The 21,057-nt window shown below is 40.4% G+C and overlaps 2 long non-coding RNA genes across 2 annotated transcripts in view; one reads left to right on the top strand and one right to left on the bottom strand.

The window, feature by feature from the left end:
- The window catches only part of LOC142377400 (uncharacterized), a 119,954-nt gene extending 99,214 nt beyond the window's left edge, over positions 1-20,740 (bottom strand). The window contains exon 1 of the long non-coding RNA XR_012769512.1: positions 20,578-20,740. This is a non-coding gene — a long non-coding RNA (uncharacterized LOC142377400). The remainder of the gene's footprint in view (positions 1-20,577) is intronic.
- LOC142377876 (uncharacterized) lies at positions 7,724-8,949 on the top strand. Its single transcript, XR_012769565.1, has 3 exons — positions 7,724-7,899; positions 8,078-8,141; positions 8,927-8,949. It is a non-coding gene; the product is annotated as an uncharacterized LOC142377876 (long non-coding RNA).
- Positions 20,741-21,057: the final 317 nt, after the last annotated feature.

Here is a 21,057-nt window from a genome sequence, read left to right as displayed (position 1 = left end):
TCACATTCCATCACCTTTTAGGCTGAGATGTATAATCGCAATTTGAAAAAAAAAGAATGGAAAGCCGTGTAAACTGTAGATAAAACTAGATAAACTTATTTTCTCATTTTCATTAACTAATGAGACAACATATCAAATGTTGAAAGTGAGAAATTTGACTATTTATTTATGAACTTATCTTGAATTTAACTGCAGCAACACATCTCAAAGTTGTGAGAGGGGCAACAAAAGGCTGGAAAAATTAAAAGGAACAAAGTAAACAGCCGAGGAAACATGTTGCAGATAATTAGTCACGTTATTGCCCAGTTGCCAAATAAAGTTTAAGTATAAAAAGAGGGGCAGAGTCTCTCAGAAATAAAGATGGGCAGATGTATAGCAATCTGAAAACTCCATCTACAATTGTGGAGCAACTTTAAAATCCCTCAGGGTCAAATTCATGAGACTTTGAACACTCCATCATCTACAGGACATCATATTTTCAAAATATTTAGAGGATCTGGGAGACTTCTCTGTGCACAAGGGACACAGCTGTACATGCCTGTGATCTTTGGGCCCTCAGGCAACACTGGAATAAACACAAACATGACTCTCTGCCATGAAAATGACTGCATGGGCTCAGGAACACACAGGAAATGATTTTCTGTGAACATAGGTCACCATGTCATTCACAAATGCAGGTTAAAGCTGTATCATGAAAAGAAGATGCTGCCTGTGAACATGATTCAGAAATGCAGCAGACATTTGAAAGGCAAAGTGGAAAACAGTTTTGTTTTCAAAAGTCCTTTTTGTAAATGATGGAAACTGCATCCTCCAGAATAACTAGTGGAGGGACTGTCAGGGTTGTCATCAGTGCTAAATTCAAAAGCCTGCATCTCTGATTGTGTGGGGTTTGCATTAGTGCCTAACAATTAGCACATCTGGAAAGGCACCGTCAACCCCAAAGCATACAAACAGGTTTTAGAACAACATATAGTTCTGTCCAGATTTGGTCTTTTCCATGAGAAACATTGCATAGTTCAGCAAGACAATGCTAAACTGCACACTGCTTCTATTACAACAGCACTGCTTCATAGTAGAAATGTCCGGGTGCTGGACTGTCCTGCAGTCCAGACCTATCAGCGATTGTTGTATTTTGCATTTCATTATCCACCAAATGTTTTCAAAGAAGACGCAGGGCTGTCGAGCAAGTAGAATCCCATATCAGACAAGACTGGGGCAATATTCCTCTCCCAAAGGTCCAGCAACTGGTCTCCTCAGTTCCCAGATGTTTTCAGACTGCTGTAAAAAGAAGACACTACACAGTGGTAGACATGGCCCCGTCCAAACTTTTTTTTTTTTTTAAGATGTGTTGCTGCCATCAAATTCAAGATGAGCTAATATTTTTCACGAAACTGTGCAATGTTTCACTTTCAGCATCCAACATGCATTCTTTTTGTTGTGAATAAAACATTTATTTGGGAGCTTTGAAAGTCATTGCACGGTTTTGATTGACATTTTATACAGTGTAACAACTTTTTTTTGGAATTGAAGCTTTATTTAGTCAAGTGCCTGTAAATAAACAGTAATTGAATTACAGCAGGAGAAGAGAGACAACAAACCTACCAGACAAACCTTGACAACAGAAATCAGTGTGGAAATCCTCATAGAAATGCGACATGTCTGTTAGTTTAATCCAGATGTTTTCAGAGATGATGGAAACAATTCTAACAAAAGCTGTTTAGATTAGAGAGACCCTTGGGCAGTCTTGCATGCACTGCTGTTTTTAAGTTTGTGCACAGATTTTTGATTACGTTTTGGTCGGGGATTTCGAGAACGATAGCTAAGCTTTTAGCTCGTTTCTCTTGAGATTGTCCAATTTGGATTCAGATATGTGCCAAAGATTATTATCATGTTGTAGAAGCCATCTTTTCTTAATCTTTATAGTATTTTTACAGGCCTGGTTTTCTGCCATTTAATTTGATGCACTTTTTTCTTCAGCTGGTGCTTTTTTAGTAATCTGATCACCAATTCTCTCAAAGTTTTTGGGTTCTCCAGACCTCAGGTTGACCTCCATTTTCCCCCAACATTAAAAACTGAGGAAGCAGCTATCTTTGATACACTTTATCTACGTATAGCTTCCTCCTGCTTCGTTGGTGTCAAATATTTACATTTTGAGAGTGCCAGAAATGTTGTTTTGAGGAGCTCATAACTGTTAATTGTCAGGATAAAGTTCATGCGGTCCAAGTTATCCTAAATCTTTGAAGTTTCTATTGCTTGGCATTTCCTTTCCTAATGACTGTAGAGCATGCCAGTTAAGTTTGGTGACTTTAGTCAAAGTCATGCCACAGCTCAAAATTCTTACAGGGTACCGTAACTTTTGTGTGGTGCTCCTTTCATTTTCCTCACTCTAAAATATAATAAAACAGAAACATTGCATTGATCTCATCTAAAATCTTTAGTATGTTGTATCTTTAACTTTGGGCCTTTTGGAGACTATTTGATCTATTACTCACTACTGTACAGAGAAAAAGTTTCTTCTTTTCACTGACGGATCAGCTGAAAATGTAGCCATACAGACAGAGTTTTATGATACACTGATAATTATTTTAAATCTTCTTTTAAGCACGTTCTCAAATGTCAGGTAATAACAGTTTTCCTTTTACCAGTAATATATACACATATACATACATACTGACTATAATTTGATGTAAGACAAACAATTAATAAAATCAACACAAGAAAGCAGACCAACAGTAATTAAATGCTTGAAATCCATGCCCTTAGGATGAGTATTTAAGATTTTTTGTGGTCCCGTGGGTTTCAGTGTGTAGCTGAGGGGAGGTCTGCTTCATTCACTGCAACTTTAGAGTAGTCGATTTCAAAGTTTTGGCACCAGACATTCTGCTAATCAACAAGGCAAGTGGCAACGCAATCTAACAGAAGACAGATGTCTAGATACAACTGAGTAGAGACATCCTTCAGTTCAACCTGATCAGACTGTCAGCTCTATACAGCTTGACTGGATCTGTGTGGGCTGAGAACAGCTGTTTACCAGCAGTGTGACTTCCTCTCTTGTCTCACACAGAAAAATAGTCAAGAAATATATGGCAGCATAGTGTGGATGAATAGATGTGCTGTGTGGTTTGAGGATTATCACACCTAAGCTTTGGGCATTTAAGATGACACATGACATTATCCCCCCCGTCCCTTTAATGTGTTTTTTCATTTGAATTCCCATCGTTGTCACCACTCAGAACCTCAAAAGAGTCACTACGCATTCACATACACATTTATGACTGTGTGTTTAAGGGCATCTGGGTGCGTAAGCTCATATTAGAGCGAGAATTTGCGTGTCTAATTCCGTGTGCCTGTGTGTGTGTGTTGCTGTCCTTCAGTATAACAGGCATAGTGTTAAAGGTGGAGAGGCTGACGCACACACACACACACGCACACACACACACACACACACACACACACAGAGCGGATCTCTTTTCCACCGTGTCCTTGCCCGTTCAACCCATGCTGACAGTAAGCAGCCTCACACATGGCCTGAGCCTCATGCATATGGAGGAGGCCAGAGAGAGCAAATACGGAAATAAAAACTACCTATGTGTGTGTGTATTTCACACAGGTGTATGCTCATTGTAGACATCACAGCCAACCACTTGATGGAACATATTTGTTTCCCCATCTTGTGTCTCTGGTCCTGGACTAATGCAGCCTTGCTCTCCTCTCCTCAGTTGATCCCTCAGTTTTTCTTCACGACCCTGGGCCTCACAGGAGCCACCCTCTACCTGATCCGACTGGCAAGAGGGCCTCATGTCACGTAAGTCTTTTGGTCAGCACAGTTGTGCTTGTGTGCAATTAAAGAATGAGTTTTCTGAATGTTCATGTTAACTGTTTTCAAACCTTGGCTGACATCTTTAAATCATTTTTACCAGTGGGGCTCAGCTGGCAATGAACCTGAATTTGTTTATCTAATAAGTAAATTGATATATTTTTTTAATCTCCTCTCTAAAAACCAGAACAGATCCACTGAGACATTCAAAATGATAATAAATAGACCCTGGATTCAGAAATAATAAAAAAATATATCAAACTCAAATCCTGATGCCATCCATACTGTTTTTCTTGATATTTGAGGTGAAAAGTAGACACAAAATCAGTCATTCCTCAAATGGACACTGTTCAGCTACTACAGTATATTTATGTCCTTTAAAGACTCATTGGTAAACGGTAATAACTAAGGGCTACTCCAAGCAACTGATTGAAATTAAGCTAAATGATGTTTCAAAAACCAAACAAAAAAGGGTTTACTTGTACAAACCCCAATTCCATTGAAGTTGGGACCGTGTATAAAATGAAAATAAAAACAGCAGACAACGATTTGCAAATCTTTTTTGACCTATATTCAATTGAATACATTAAAAGACAACATATTTAATGTTCAAACTGATAAACTTTTTTTGTTTCCTTGCAAATATTCACTCACATTGGATTTTGATGGCTGCAACACGTTCCAAAAGAGTTGGGACAGGGGCAACAAAAGACTTGGAAAGTTGAGAAATGCTCCAAAAACACCTATTTGAAGCATTCCATTGATGAACAGGTTAATTGGAAACAGGTTCGTGTCATGATTGGGTATAAAAAGGACATCCCAAAAGGCTCAGTCTTTCACAAGCAAGGATGGGGCGAGGTTCACCACTTTGTGAGCAACTGCGTGAGCAAATAGTCCATCAGTTCCAGAACAATGTGCCTCAATGTAAAATTGCAAAGAATTTGGGGATATCATCATCTACAGTCCATAACGTCATCAACAGATTCAGAGAATCTGGGGACATCTCTGTACGTAAGCGGCAAGGCCGAAAACCCACATTGAATGCCCGTGACCTTCGATCCCTCAGGCGGCACTGCATCAAAAACAGACATCATTCTCTGAAGGATATTACAGCATGGGCTCAGGAACACTTCAGAAAACCGTTGTCAGTTAACACAATTCGGCGTTACATTCACAAGTGCAAGTTAAAACTGTACTATGCAAAGCGAAAGCCATATATCAACAACACCCAGAAACGCCGCCGGCTTCTCTGGGCCCGGGCTCATCTCAGTTGGACTGAAACGAAGTGGAAAAGTGTTCTGTGGTCTGATGAGTCCACATTCCAAATTGTTTTTGGGAATAATAGACGTCGTGTCCTCCGGACCAAAGAGGAAAAAGACCATCCAGACTGTTATCAGCGCAAAGTCCAAAAACCAGCATCTGTGATGGTATGGGGGTGTGTTAGTGCCAATGGTATGGGTAATCTGCACATTTATGAAGGCACCATTAATGCTGAAAGGTACATTCAGGTTTTGGAGCAGCATATGCTGCCATCCAAGCGACGTCTTTTTCAGAGTCGTCCCTGCTTATTTCAGCAAGACAATGCCAAGCCACATTCTGCACGTGTTACAACAGCCTGGCTTCGTAGTAAAAGAGTGCGGGGACTAGACTAGCCTGCCTGCAGTCCAGACCTGTCTCCCATTGAGAATGTGTGGCGCATTATGAAGCGCACAATACGAGCACGGAGACCCCGGACTGTGGAGCAATTGAAGTTGTTCATCAGGCAAGAATGGGAAAGAATTCCACCTACAAAGCTTCAGCAATTAGTGTCCTCAGTTCCCAAACGCCTATTGAGTGTTGTGAAAAGGAAAGGTGATGTTACACGTCCCAACTCTTTTGGAACGTGTTGCAGCCATCAAAATCAAAATGTGTGAATATCTCTAAAGAAATAAAGTTTATCAGTTTGAACATTAAATATCTTGTCTTTTATTGTATTCATTTGAATTTTGTCAAAAAGGATGTGCAAATCAATGTATGCTGTTTTCATGTACATTTTACACACCGTCCCAACTTCAATGGAATTGGGGTTTGTAATTTCTACTGACTGAACTGTCATTAACACCATCCTGCAAATGATCCGCTGCAGGATTCAGCCGACAAAAGAGTGGAGATGCGTTGCTCCACTCTGCAGCACTGAAGCAGAAACGGTGAACATTAAAGAATCATTAAAGAAAAGCCAGACCAGCAACCTTCTCATAAAAAAATATGTTTTAAATATGCAGAGCATCTGCAAATCTGGATAAATTATATGTGCGCCATAGTGTACAAAAAGGTATGGAAGCAGAAAAATTACAAGGATTTGAAGAATTTAACTTTTTTTTTTTCTTCAAGTTTTTTGGGTGCTAGAAGCCTTTATTCAAAAGAAGTTAGACAGGAAAGAGAGAGAGAGAGAGAGTAGAGTGAGTGGGGGAAGACATATAGCAAACGGCCCCAGACTGAGGTTCGAACCCAGGCCAGCTGCATCAAGCAACTACAGTGCCCCAATGAAATAAACTTTAACAACTTAATAATTAATAACGTAGTAGTAGAGGGATTCTTACATTTTGCTTTGGGATTGTGAAGCAGCTGGTGGCACAGGAAACACCACATGGAGGGAAGAGTGGATTCAGCCAATATAAGCACATCCTTGCTGCAAACATTATGCAGTCAGTCAAGAAAGAGAAACTCAAGACCTCAACAACAAATCAGTGCTCCAAAGCTCACCTCATAATCCACCTTCAGCTACTTAAATCTGCAGCGCAGACATTTCATCTCCCGTCTTACAGTGAGAGCATTTACACAAACACCGTCCATGCTTACCTTATGATAAAGAAGAAGGTAGCTTACGGCTGTTCTCGTCTTCATTCTGCTTGATTTATATATCATAAAACAAGCAGAGTTTTTACATCGTTTGGAGCACTTAAGACTTTTACTAGAACACCTGCTGTTGTGCTTTACAGCCACATGCTGCACTGTGCCTCTAGTTTCTGGACTCTTCAATATCCCTGTCAGTAAAAGGTGCTCCCGTCTTCAGCTCTGCTAAACATAAAAAGGCATCACTACTTGGTGCGTCGGTTATGGAATGTCATCCCGACAGCAGATTAAAAAGTATATTGGGAAATATAGAGATTTACCTGGCATTAAGCTAAATAAGAGTTGTGAGAACTTAGACACTTGTTTTATTTGTAAAAGTCCTGCAAGAAGCAAAAATCTGGGTGCTTTGCAACTTCCCACGAATAGAAGGGCATGAAAAATCTGAGCGAAAATTTTAAACAAGCTGCAAGTGAAAGTTTAAAATACCTCAGAAACTGAAGCAATCGAGCAAACAAGTGGGTGAAAATGAAGAATTCTAGCTAATTAAATAACATTTGCAAGCAGTAATATCTGCTAAAAGGAGGGTTAAAAACGGCTGGCTTTAGGATTAATGCCCAGTTACTGGAGGGATTGCATTTTTATTTATCATCTAAATATATAATTTTTTGATACAGGCCCCATTTTGCCCTAAATGAACTTGGACCCATACGAAGCAAAAATGTCATGCAAAGTTGACAACTGATAGGCACAGTGTAATGTTATACGAGTCTGACAACATTAGAGAAGGGATGAATTAGTCGTGAAGGCTTAAAAATCTCTGAATTTCCTTAAAATTCACATTTTTAACAGCTGCACCAACCACACCGAACCAAGTGACCACTAACATATAGTAAATGTGGATGGATCATGTCCTATTTTGGGCCACACAGAACTCTTGTTCTGAGGGTCAGCCATAAAGGATGACCTCATCCCCAGCTGGAGAGGAGTGCTGTGGTTGGTGCAGTCCTCTCTCGCAGGCTATGTTTGTGGTAATGGACAGAGAGGTAGGGAAACACACTCGCTCTGCCATCCTCGTCTCTTTGTTTGTACTGGAGGGGGAAGTGGAGGGGTGGACAGTCGCACCGGAGTTCTGTGAAATCCAGACTTTGCTTAATGAACAGAGGAGGACTGCCAAGTCATTGGGCTGAATTCACCTCATCTCATAATCACGCTTTGTTTTTCCAACCTCTGTCTCCATCCGGAATGTGCTCGTTAGTCTAATTTTGTGCCTGTCCTTCTGCTCTTCTCTTTTGTTACATCATGGTCTGTTTTTCTACCCACCTGATCTCTAGGCTGCTCTTTGCATCATGCTTACTTCTCACATTTTCATTTTGCCCTTACTTTTCTGCCCTCTATCTCAACATACTGTGAATATTTCCACATTTGCAGCTTCTGGGACAAAAAGAAAAACCCTGAGCCCTGGAACAACCTTGACCCAACCTACCAGTACAAGGTAACTGCTCCCATCACACACTGTATTGTATATCTACATCCCTTTATTGAAAGAAAACTACTATAGACAATTATGGCACCGTTTCACTGAGTAACTGGGAATCTCACATTCATCACCAGCGTAAAAACTGATCAAAATAGACTAAAACAAACCAGTGTTGGCAAAAAAAATATAAGATCACAATGGCTGCATCTCTTAATGTCTGATCGAACAAAAGGGAACGGTGTTGGTCTTTTAAAAAAAAAAATGTTTTGAAATAAGTTAAAAACAGACCTGAAGCTGCCCCTGGTGAACTGATGAAAATCTTTACTCCACCAACCAAACATGGAGCAAACAACAAAAGCAATCCCCCCCTAAAAATTTGACGAGATCCGAAGTGATCTGGATGATGTGTTTTTCAGAGAAAAGAGCATTTTCTGAAGGTTTCAAGGCTGGCATGCTTGCCAGTGGAATGAGAGTCACTGCAGACAAAAGGTCAGGACACGGCATGTTTAATTCTCTGTAGCAAGGCAAAGGTCCCACATCAAAATTCTACTGAAGTCCAAATAATAATCATAATGAGAAGGGGGAAATGCGAAAAAGGGAAGGGAGAAGAGGGGGGTGAGGGTTTTAATGGCAGAAAATAATCACTGCCAGTGGAAAAAATAAAAAATGAAATCTGCTTTTTATAGCTGGAGGGCTGTGATGTATGCAGAACACACATATGCAGCCACACAGTGTATTCTATTGATGGCATATCCAAACTGTCCCAACAGGCTTTAATGTATTCCTCCTGCCTTCTACAGTTTCTGGCCATCAACGCAGACTACAAGACCCTGAAAAAAGAGGGTCCTGACTTCTAAAGGTCCTCCAGGCAAGTCCAGGGGCACTCCACTGACCTCAACTCACTGATGAAACTTCTTCCTGCTCTCAAGCTCATCTTGTGCTCTTCTACAGCTACTCTGAATTGATATTGTAATGCACAAAGAAAAAATAAAGGTCACATGAGACGAACAGCTGGCTCACAGTATGATCAAGGTTATCTCCTTTAGAGAATTCTGAACTTGTCATGACGCAGAAAAAACAACTTTAAAGGGGAGTGCGATTCAAATATTTTTAAGTTCCATAAGTTCCAAATATCTTTGCAATAGATTATCGACCATGGTTTTTAGGGTTAGGGTTTAGGGTTTTTAGATGTGCTCGGAGATGAATGAATATCATGCTGAATGTCTTAAAAGGAGGGGACAATGTGTGGGACGATTGCTGAATCTAACTTCATGTCTGGGCAGCAGCATTCTCAGTGTGTAAACCATAAGTTTAGCCATTGTCAGACTGCATTTCACTGATCTCTGCACAGTGCAGGTTGTGGTGTCAGTGAATCACAAAAAGAGCCATAATAGCAAATCCAGATGAATAACCATTTACTTAGGGTTGGGGTAAAATGGAGCATTATTCAGGTCTCTGCACTTTAGACTGAAAGGTATTTAGTATCATATAACTTAAATCAGCTCTTAACCCCCTTTAACATCCACCATCTGATCAGCTCTACCATCTGATAGAACACATTTTTCACTAACTATACTCTGTCTTATCATAGATTAGTGGAAGTGAACCTACCTAAACCATCTCTAAAACTTGGTTTAGGTATCTAAAGCTGAAAGAAAATATGTGTTATGACCTACCCAGGCTCCGCCCTCGCAGTGACGCAACACCTTCGGCTCTGCTACACTACCTCAGGCAAACTGCTCGTTCAGGTGGATTCGAGTTCCCGAAAAAGTGGGAACTCCACCCACTTTGTCAGGAAGCAATCAACTTTGAGCAGCGCCAACGGCCCAGGGTAGAGGCGTGTTCAAGGTAGTGACGTGGTTGAACTGCCACTCAACCCATGGATTGTACACGGAAGCGCCTGCGCTTCATTCAATATCAACATGGAGCAGCGTCAAGCTTTTGACACTGCTGTAGATGCTATAATGAAAGTGTTCGACGGGAGATTCTCGTTAAAAATCGAACAAAGAACAGACCTTGAATCATTTCTTGACAGGAAAGACGTTTTCGCCTTGCTCCCTACTGGCTTTGGTAAGAGTTTAATCTACCAGTTAGCCCCGCTGGTAGCTAAATCGTCGGAGGAAAGAGTGGTGTGATTGGCTTAAGCTTAGGCACAGCCTTTTCTGGCCACAACCAGTAGCAACCCGAGGGAGGCGGGTTGACCAGGCCATTTCGAATCGTATTCGTTATTGTCTTGGTCAGACCAGAATCTCGAAGAGATTTGAAAGTCTATGTTAATCAGGCTAGTTATGACCTAACTTTTTCGAAATTTCACACTTTTACCTTGAACTGCCCCCCCCCCCCCCCCACCACCAAATAAATAAGTCCTCATAGAGGATGCACAGAGGTGTGTTGACGAAGGGAAACATATCACATCAGGTCAGGAACACTTTGGGGGAGAAATGTGGGGTTCTTGCTTAAGGATACTGCAACATGTAGAATGGGGACTGAACCAACAAGACTTTGACTGAGGGACGGCCAGTCTACTGCCTTAGCTACAGCTGACCCACTTTTCAGTTGTTGGGAAACAAAAAAGCTCCATTTATTTTTAATGTTATTCCCCAAGAGCATATTGTGTTTATCTTTGCAATTAAATGTTGCCAAATTACTTATTTGAATAGTTTACTTGTATACTCACAATACAAAAAAATATACTGTTCATTTTGGTCACATCAGCAACTCTAACCCAAATGCAAAGTCTTGGTTTCTAATAGATTTAAGTCTCAGATGAAGTGTTTCTTTTCCCAGAATGCCCAGTTTGAGAACATTAATTTTACCCGTAATCCTAGTCATGCAGGCAAACTAATAAGGGGATGTAAAAAAAAAAAAAAAAAAGGATTTACTGAGCTAATCACTTCACAAGTCCAGCACTGCCGTGATAAGTAAGTCACACATGCACACATGCTGAGATATGAAGTTGCAGATAAAAAGGACCAAAATAGAAATCAATCATGAGAGACGAATGTTTGTGCAGGTCACATCACAGAGCACTTTTAAACCAGTTTGCAGACCCAGAAAGATAAAGTCCAAAGAGAAAAAGTTAAATCACTGAATCGTTTCATCACCTGCCTGCCTGTAAAGACCAAAACATTATTTCTACTCAGGTATGGAGCAAGAAAATGACACTCAGAATCAGTACTTTCTACAATGATGTCTCCTGCTGGCTTTACTCTCCCCTGTTGGTGGGATCATTGAATGATGAATGTTTGTGTCTGTCTGAGTCTGTATGCGTGTGCGAGTCAGGATCACTGGACACCAGACAACAAAGTCCTGCTCTAATGGCACACAAACTGTCTCAATGTCAGGCCCCTGGGCTCTCCTAATACACTGCTTAATAGACAATCTATGTTCCATGTTCCATGTTCTATGTTGGGCCCATTTAGGATTGTGTGTGTGCGCGTCAGTGTGCGGACATTTATAACAGCAATGTGCTCCATCCTGCAGTGTGTTGACCTGCCTGGTGGGCATCGTCTGTTGTTGGGCTATTTTGTGTGCGTTTGTGTGCATACGTTAGATGCACAAAACCTGCTGACAGGTAATCAGCCAGGCCAAAGCATCACACTGGGGCATAATCGCAAGGTCACACACGCACATTCACAAAGGGGGGGACCATTATCCAACCCGAACAGCTTCACAGCTTGTTGTGATTGTACTGCCTCAATAATATAAATTAGTAAATTGGGATCAGCTCAGCATCAACCAACTCACAAATTACAACAGGTACTTTATTCTTTTCTTTATGTGCTGAACGTCTCTTTTTAAGCATCTTCACAATTGCTTCCAATATGACTTTTTAGATTCTGTTATAAAAAAAAAAAATAATTATAATAAAAAAAACAAAGGTCGGTGCAATGTGTCTTTTTTCCAACGCATTTTCTTTGCTTTTAAACATTTTTAAAAATCTGTTGAACAATCCTGATAAATGAGACGGGTACAGAGCAACATTTATGGAGCTTCACAGTTTGAAAACTCAAAAGTGTCAGCCAACTCATGTGATCCGTTTCAAAAACCTCAAACATTGATTTAGACATGCAGTTGCATCAGGCTACAATATTGAATGACTTATGGCAGTGTTTGCAAAAGATCTGTTTCACAAACACAGGCTGTGTTTTCCAATGATTCCTGCTCACAAGTTGACATGACAGCACTGTGAGAGAAAGAGAAGGAGACTGAGAATGACCGTGATACTCCTCGGTTTGATCCTCTCTGATGGGGAAGAGAAGATATTTTTAGCTGAGGATTAATTTTAATGGATGAGATAAGAAGTAAGTTGTGGGTGGAGGAGGAACGAATAAATAAGTAAATAGGACATGCCGCAAAACAGGAGGCAACAGTGGCAGTGTTGGGGTAGTGTTATTACGAGCCCCTGGCCAGATCCATTGATCTGGTGAAGATAGTGAGCCCTTTCATCCTCTAATGTTTTCTCCCAGAGCTGGAACTTCAAAAATCAGGGAGCAAAACAGCGTTTGTCTGGAACTTCTATGCATCAACACCTTTTATGAGGGACAAGCTGTTAGGTTTAAATGCCGATTTATTTCTCTCCTTTCGCTAGTTATACAAATCCTTCTCCCAAATATCGTTTTGGCAAATGAAAAACTTAAATGCTATTTTTCAAAGCTTTACAGCAAAGTTAAAACCCTGCTCAAGTAGTTCCGAAGAGGATAGAGTGAATACCTGGGGGCAGCTTATTTTGGATTAAAAATTCATGTTCTTATTTATACAGATACACACAAAAACAAGAATAATGTTTTCTTTAATTAACCATCAACTGATACCAACAGATGCTGCAGGTTCTCCTCCCCCTCCTAACAGTCTGACAAACTTCACCACCACAGTCCAGAACAGGCAAACCAAACACTGGCACTCGAGCAGGCCTTTTGTATTTTTAGCTTCTCCTGTGTGATTTGAAGAGGAGATTGAAGCAATGATATTTACTTTGTTGCAATCAGCAACTTTGTCACTAGATGTCATAGACACTGCTCTTTTAAAGTTTCTGAGGCTGCGTATTTTAGCATCTGCATATTTTTGTAAAGATTTTTTTCGACAGTAGGGGCCTTTTTTTTTTTTTTTTTTTTTTTTTTTTAAATCAGACCGAGTGGCCATGACGTGCAGCAAAGGGCCACACAGGTCAGCCGCGACAAGAACTTCAGTCTTTGTGCATGGGACGTCCTGCTAATCCAGTTAGGCTACACAATATCCCTTTCAACATCATCTTTAAAGTTTTCCAGCAAACAATAAACCTAAAATACCATAAAGACTACCTGAACAATTACTTTATTCTTTTCCATTGTTGGACCAGAAAGGTGTACTGTTGAAGTGTTGGGCAAGATATCATAAAAACTCTCAAAGAACAATTTTTATTTCACGGAGAGTGGGAAAGAGTTTCATTTCCTAAACTGAAGATGACAGTATTTGTTTTTAGACACACCAAACTCCACAGAGAGGTCTGGTGTCTGATTTGAAAGAAAAAAAAAAACAAAGAAAAAAATTACCTCAAAAACTATTTGCAATCATGCTTATTCTATTATGATTTCCTGTAAAGTCAATTTCTCTTCTTTGGTCACTGTAAAACAATCAAAGAATATTGCACTGTCAAAGTGAAACTTTCAGGTTAATCACTGGGAGAACACATATTCAGACGACATATGCCACCATTAGTCGCTCAACTCCTCTCAGTTACATGACTCACCTCTTTAAGTAACAGAGGTTATAAAAATATTAAGGTAAAAATAGAAAAAAATGTATACTTTTTAACTCCAACCATGTTTTGTTTTTTTTTCATAAAAACACAAACATCTAACCATGTAATTTCAATTCCACACTGTATCCATTAGGAGGTGGAAGCGAAGTAGAAAAGTAGGTAATCATGGAAATAGAAAAATTCTAAGATAAATTGTTTCTTTTTGCCATCTTAACACAATCTATTCTGTAATTCTGTACCCGCTTAATCCGTCGGTCGGGTTGCGTGGGGGCTGGAGCCTATCCCAGCAGTCATCGGGCGAGAGGCGGGGTACATCCTGGACAGGTCGCCAGTCCATCACAGAGACAAACAACCACAAACACACTCACACCTAAGGACAATCTTTTAGAGACACCAATTAACCTAACATGCATGTTTTTGGACAGTGGGAGGAAGCTGGAGCCCGGAGAGAACCCACCTATACACGGGGAGAACATGCCAACTCCACAGAGAAAGGCCCCAGCCGGGAGATGAACCTGGAACGCTCTCGCTGTGAGGCGACGGTGCTAACCACCACACCGCCGTGCAGCCCCGATTTGTCAATACAAGTGAAAAAAACAACAGACAAAAGCACTGAAAAAAAGAAAAAGAATAATAATATATAATACACAGGTAACATCCTGCCTATTCCCAACAATGCCAGCAGCATGTCTATATCATGCAGCCTGAAAATATCTTGCAGTGTGAGAAAGCAGGACATAGAATTGCAGCATTGGCAGTCTTGTTCTTAGAATCCCTCATCGCTTCAGGAGCCAGAAAACTTTCCAGTGTGTCAGTGGAAAAAACAAACAAACAAAAAAGCAGGTTTCCATTATTAGCTCCCTGTGGCAGGTATATCAAAATTTTTATCCGAGGTAGAGGTAAGAAGAAAATCTATGTGTAAAATGGTCATAGCTGTTTTTTTGGTTTATAGATGTGCACAATCTTGATGGGGAAAACTGAACTGTTGCTCACTTTTACACAATATTTGATGAAGTTTATTTTATGGCTCCACAAGGGCAGGCTATATTAGCCTAATGTGGATTTTCATTAACATGACTTTGTCGATGAAAGATGCAGAACAACTTTCCCTTTTCAAAAATGGATGCAAAAGTGCCTTTAACTTGCTTCCTATGTAACATCAACCAGGGGCCGACTAATGACATTGCAAAAAAGAAGTTGTTTGCATACAAGTTTAGGAAAATAAATACTCCTCATTTGATATGTGACCTCCATAATATATATATATATATATATATATATATGTTTTTTTTTTAAAGACACTTCTTGTTTTTAATCACTTATTTTGGACCATGTTGGAGCCAAGTTGTGATTGACAAGCCACTATTCAATGGAAGGTCCTACTTTCTGCACATGTCAGTTTGAGCCATCCATCTCTTGAAGCCTCTGGTATTACAACAGTTACATGATGGCATCCAACATGCTGCACTTCAGGCTTCAAAGCAGTCTGAAGTCCACAAACCAGTGGGTGACGTCACTGTTGCTATATCCATCGATTTAATCATCTATAGAACAGACACATCTATCATATATTACTCAGGTTATCATTGTTACTGGGGGAATTTAGCTGTCATAATAATACAAATCGTTTTACTGCCCTGCACTTGCCGAGAGCAGATACATTATCATTTCTATCACATCCAAAAGGTGGGGGAATATTGGATATTCTGTGTTTCATTACAAATAATATATTAGAATAATTCAGTAAAGTGTTTCATAATGGTTACTGGTTGTAGCAGCAATAGCAGCAGCAGCAGGTGGAGCATGAGAGGATTGGAAGTGGGATTAGGATTATGGGACACAGACAACATCCACACGCATTGAAGTGATGCCTCTGACACTATGAGGAGCACTCGTGTTTCATTATGGGATAATTACAACACATTAGCATGGCTTGAATGTATGAATATGACTTAGCTGGATCATGGTTACATCTGGTGAGACAGCTCTTCTTCTCTCTATATTTAGATCTTTTTATGCGGCCATATCAGCTTCTGTCAGGTTTAATTATGACAGGTAACGAAGTGACAGATACATTCGGGCAGTCTGTATCTACAGACATCTAATCTCATACGAACATGACAGGCCGAAGATACATTTCTAATTAATGGCTGACACCGTCATTTATCCCCCTCCTCATTAAACAGACATGATTTATTGTTAGATCGCCTACCAAGGGAATTTAATTTGATCATCTTTTCATTTGAAACCATGTGCGCATGCATGTGTTTTTACAACGACAGAGGGCAGATCAGAGGGAGTTTTAAGGGTCTGATAGATGACCAACATTATGGGGAACTGTACCAGATGGGTATTACTGTGTACGATTATAACAATCACAACTGAGGAGTATTTTTCATTGCACTTATTCTTGCTTATGAACCAATTCATTTCACAGAGTGATTTTACAATCCCCTCTGCTGCTTAAAGATATCACTCAACCATGTTGCTTTGAAAAAGTGGATAAACTGCTTACTCCTGCACAGGATAAAGAACAGGATCCATTACATAAATCGTCCAACAAATAACAGCACAGGCTTTTAGAATTTGTCCACCTAACTGCATTTTAATGCAACACCAACAGCGCAACCTGGAATATCTCTCTCAAGGTCATTCACATATTGGATGCTTACAAACGAGTATCTGTCCTCACAAATATCAAAGGAAGCATCTTTTCTTGTGTCAAATATGACCTTCTGTAAAAGAGAGCTAAACATCACATTCATTGTGCGCGTTACAGAAATATGTTTTATCATAACAGAAAGTAGCTTAAATATCAGCCTGTCCTCATATCTTTCAAACCACACATGCATAATCTGCAACCTCCTCAATTAATGGCATCTAAATTCAGTGTTTGTAGGCAGTGGTTTTTTGCACTTAAAGTTCCCATGAACTGACTCATAGAATTTATGTGATAGTATAAATGGGAATGTTCCACCTACTGCTAAAAGATGCAAATAGAAATCGATTTTTTGTTTTCGTCTTATGAATTTCAAATCGGCACAAATTGGTTCATACCATAGATAAAAACACCCAAATACAAGCTCCACAAGCACAAGGTGCAACATAGCAGAGCCAGCTGCTCAGGTAAAGAATCATCAGTCCACTCTGGCACAGCTCAACCTGCCATTAAATTGGACCACCGTGGTTGTCCCAGTATAAAGGAATTGGAGATGAATAGAGTTATTGACCAAAAACATCCGATGTCGCTGTGGACTGTGTGAGAAAATGTCCAAGACGTTCTGCCACTTCCAACTTTCTCTGTGGGGGGAGTATTGTACGTTTACGCACAGCTGGATTGTTCTGACGCTATGGTTATAAAAATCAGGATTTTATTAGAGCAGAGCGACAGTCTTGAAGTGCTTTAAACGACCCGGCGTTGACACGTAACCTTAATGGGCAGCTTTTTTGAAAAAAAAAAAAAAAAAAGATGAATGGCATCCCTTGTTGTCATTGGCTTCTTCTTCTGGATACTGATGAGAACTGTGGAGCATGTGCAGAGTGCCTCGACTCATGCGAGTCTAGTTGAGTGTATACATGTAGGAGTGATTCGATCAAGTATGTTATGGCCTTGTCACACTGTTGCGTATGGCACTAGCGTATGCCAGCGTATAAAAATTATCACTCATGCGCTGGTATACGCTGACATACGCCAGGGGATCGTTAGGCATAGGTTGTACACGTTTCAAGCACGCTGGCATACGTTGGCATACGCTGAGGCAGAAATAAATTTTTGAACATGCTCAAAACTTTTGTGCGTATGCGAGCGTATGGTTAATACGCTAAGCATACGCTAGGCATACGCTGAATACGCTAGAGGTACGATATAGGTACGTTACTGATAGGTCGAGAACGCTGGAAATAGGTTGCCATACGTTGGCATAAAGGTGTACCGTACATCAGCCAGACGGACAGAGATGGAGGCGGCAACTGACATATCTGAGGCAACCGACGATTCACGGGAGCGGTCAGGAGGAGGAGTTGGGGATCTTGATCGCTCAGAAGCATGTAACTCATCAGCCGCAGGTACATCAGGCATTTCAGCAGGTTTGGGTGAGAATGATTCTTGTGTTTTTTTGCCTTTTCCTCGGCCCAGGGCCCGGGCAAACGACAATTGCTTCTTGGGAGGCATGATCGAGATGAATGTCTCGAGAGATGTTGATAGCGCGTCATCTACTGCAATAATGGAGCAATGTGGAAAGGCTGCTGATATAGGCGCGTTGAAACGTACGCTGGGCATGCGCAGTTCATATGCTACTCATACGCTAGTCATATGCAGAGTACGCTGACATACGCTGGCCATACGCTGACATTTGCTAACATTCGCTGTCCATACGCTGACCATAAGCTACTCATAGGTTCAATACGGTAAGTATACGCACAATTCTTTATTTTCAAGGACTTTTCGTGCGTATTGTTAGATCCGATTCTTTATATTGGAAGCCCAAGAAACCAGTTGGAGCAGTCGTAAGTTAAACAAAGTGTTTATCGGAGGTCACAGGTCAAGTATCAGCGCTGGACTCGGAGAGACAGAGTTCTCGCATGAAATCCGTCTGGCCAAGTCCCGAGATCTGGAAACATTTCATATTTATGTTCACCCTTATCTCAGAGGTTGTACCTACATTTGACGACGCATCACTGAATATTTACTCATGCTGTGAGCAGGCCATCCACCGTCTTTGTCATGTTCTTTGGATGTGATAAGCGATGTGTGTGTGTGTGTGCGTGTTGTTTCAGGCGTGCATCTACTGCACCAGACCTATCTGTCCTAAGAGCCGCTTTATCTGACCCAGTTATTTTATCCCGCTATGTCATCTTAAAGTGTTGGACATACATTTGCGTTGTATGAGCAGAGTGTACCGTACAACCTAGGACAATAGATTATCTAGAGAACTACAGAATATGAATACATAAAGTCTAAGAATAAAGCCAATTTATAACAGTATGAAAATTATACTATTAATTTTCATACGCAACTCATACGCTTCTCTCATACGCAACAGTGTGACAGGGGCATTTGTCGGACTCCGAGTTTCTATTGTGGTGAGACCAACAATTTTTTGGTTAGACAAACCTAACTTATTTTTCTTCTTATGTCATGTGCTCACGACACATAACACCTGGAAAAACACTCTCTACACAACATTAATGGCCTTTGGAATCACTCATACACAAAGCAGCTGGGATTCTACTCCCGAGATTGTTTTGCAACCAACACCTTGCATCATGGAACCAAGACATCTCATGAGCTGAATAAGTAGGAAACAATTAGCATTGACCAGGCTCACAATGGTCAGGTGGATCAGTTACACACAAGTTACCTAAACAAATCAAGGTATAAAAAGACCAGTCAATATCTTAAACTGAAGAACCCTGCTGCATGAGAGATGAAACCTAATATGAGGAATAAGAAAAAGAAAAGAAATATAGATACCTTTATCTGAAGCAATGATCATGACCTCATTGACTGAATCTACACAGAGTATCCAAACAAAGACAAGACTTTAAGTCACTGAAGGTACAGTTTAAGCATTTATTTCCAGTGATACATAAGGCTAAGGATTTTCTGCAGACTGGCTGCTGTCTCGCTTAAGTACAATGTTGTCCTGTTTTCACATGATGCTCTTAACTTGAGGTTGTCTAATATAAGTTTCTCATTAAAAGTTCCTAACATGCTGCTCCTTAAGTTTGACGTATCAAGGCCATGTCCATGTGTCCAAACAATCAAGTTGCCATCTAATCTGATGAGGAATTAATAACCAAAAGCTTAAACTTTGTCCCGGTGACTTTTGAAAAGTCTTGGTGAATGTTTCTGAACCTACCCTGGGCAAGTGTAGTCTTGAATACACTGTCATTTGTCCATGTCATTTCCAGACAGAACTATCCGGTTGGTCAAAGAAAACTTCACTCTAAATAACTAAAAACAGATAATTCAGGGCTTTACTGTAGATGCCATTGATAAACCCAAACAGAATTCCATTAAACACCGAGCCCAGTGCCAGCTTTAATTTACAAACCCTGGAGTACCAACTACAACATGGCCATTTCCCAGCAGCAAAACAGCAAACTGACTGAGATCAGCAGTGGCCAAAACATTGCAAAAAAAATTAATTCATGCAAGCTAAAAGTGCAAGAAAATACTGCCATGGTGCAGACAAGGCTCATGTGAAAGATTATGTGGCATGTGATGAGCAGCAGCAAGATCATAAAATCCCCAGATACACTGAAATCAAATGTAATATACTTTCATCAATACATCCTCCTACCAATATTGCATCAAGATAATCCGAATGTGTTCAAACATCATCAGGATACCACTTAAAGTTTGACAGTTAAACAAGAAATCCTTCCATTTGACACTAGATTAACAGCGAGTTCCAAGGAAACTCAAAACAATTGCAGTCTTTAGAAACATGGCATAACGCAAACTACAACTCATGAAGTCGTGTTACCCTGCTCACGTAAACCAATTAACAGCATCGTAGCTGCAAAAAAGAACTGGCACAAGAAAATAACCTCACGAGTTAGTAATTCCAAGCTAATTTGAAAGCAAATGCAGCAAATAATGTGGACAGATGTCATAAGACAAGACCAAAGCAACCAGCAGACCTCAGAGGGCCAGAAGGCCCACAAACATAACAGTTAAAACCTAAAGTGGCAAGAAAAACCTACTAGTTGAAGTAGCGGTCTCCTGCAGCTCCCAGATATCAGTAGATTAATCATTTGGAGAGAGTTGGAAAGGTACCGAGTTGTCCAGAGCAGCTCATTAGTTCAGAAGGTAGTAAAATCCTCCCCGAGAAGCACAAAGTATGATCAACAGTTGTGAAGCAGGCAGCAGGTGAACAGGCCAAACAGCGGACTGGGCACTAGAGCTTTAAATAACCCTCCCTATCAGGAAGGGTGTGTTTGATTTGTGCTACAGCATGGAGACAGTGTCATGTGAGAAGAAAGGAGCCCCAGTAAAAAAAAACCAGCTCTAGCTCACTGGGTCTTTCACAATGAACTTTTTAAAGCAGACTTTATTGATCTAGAATACAATTTAGACCAACATAGGATCATCTTGGAAAAAAAATGTAAATCCAGGCTGTAGCTAAATGACCTCTGGGTTTAAAATTGCCATTTGATTTCAGTTTCAAGTGTTTGGCAAATATA

This window comes from Odontesthes bonariensis, chromosome 3, assembly GCF_027942865.1.
Source record: "Odontesthes bonariensis isolate fOdoBon6 chromosome 3, fOdoBon6.hap1, whole genome shotgun sequence".
In the NCBI taxonomy this organism is placed as follows: domain Eukaryota; kingdom Metazoa; phylum Chordata; class Actinopteri; order Atheriniformes; family Atherinopsidae; genus Odontesthes; species Odontesthes bonariensis.
Note: the sequence above shows the minus strand (reverse complement) of the source record. Positions and strands in the feature narration are given on the sequence as shown.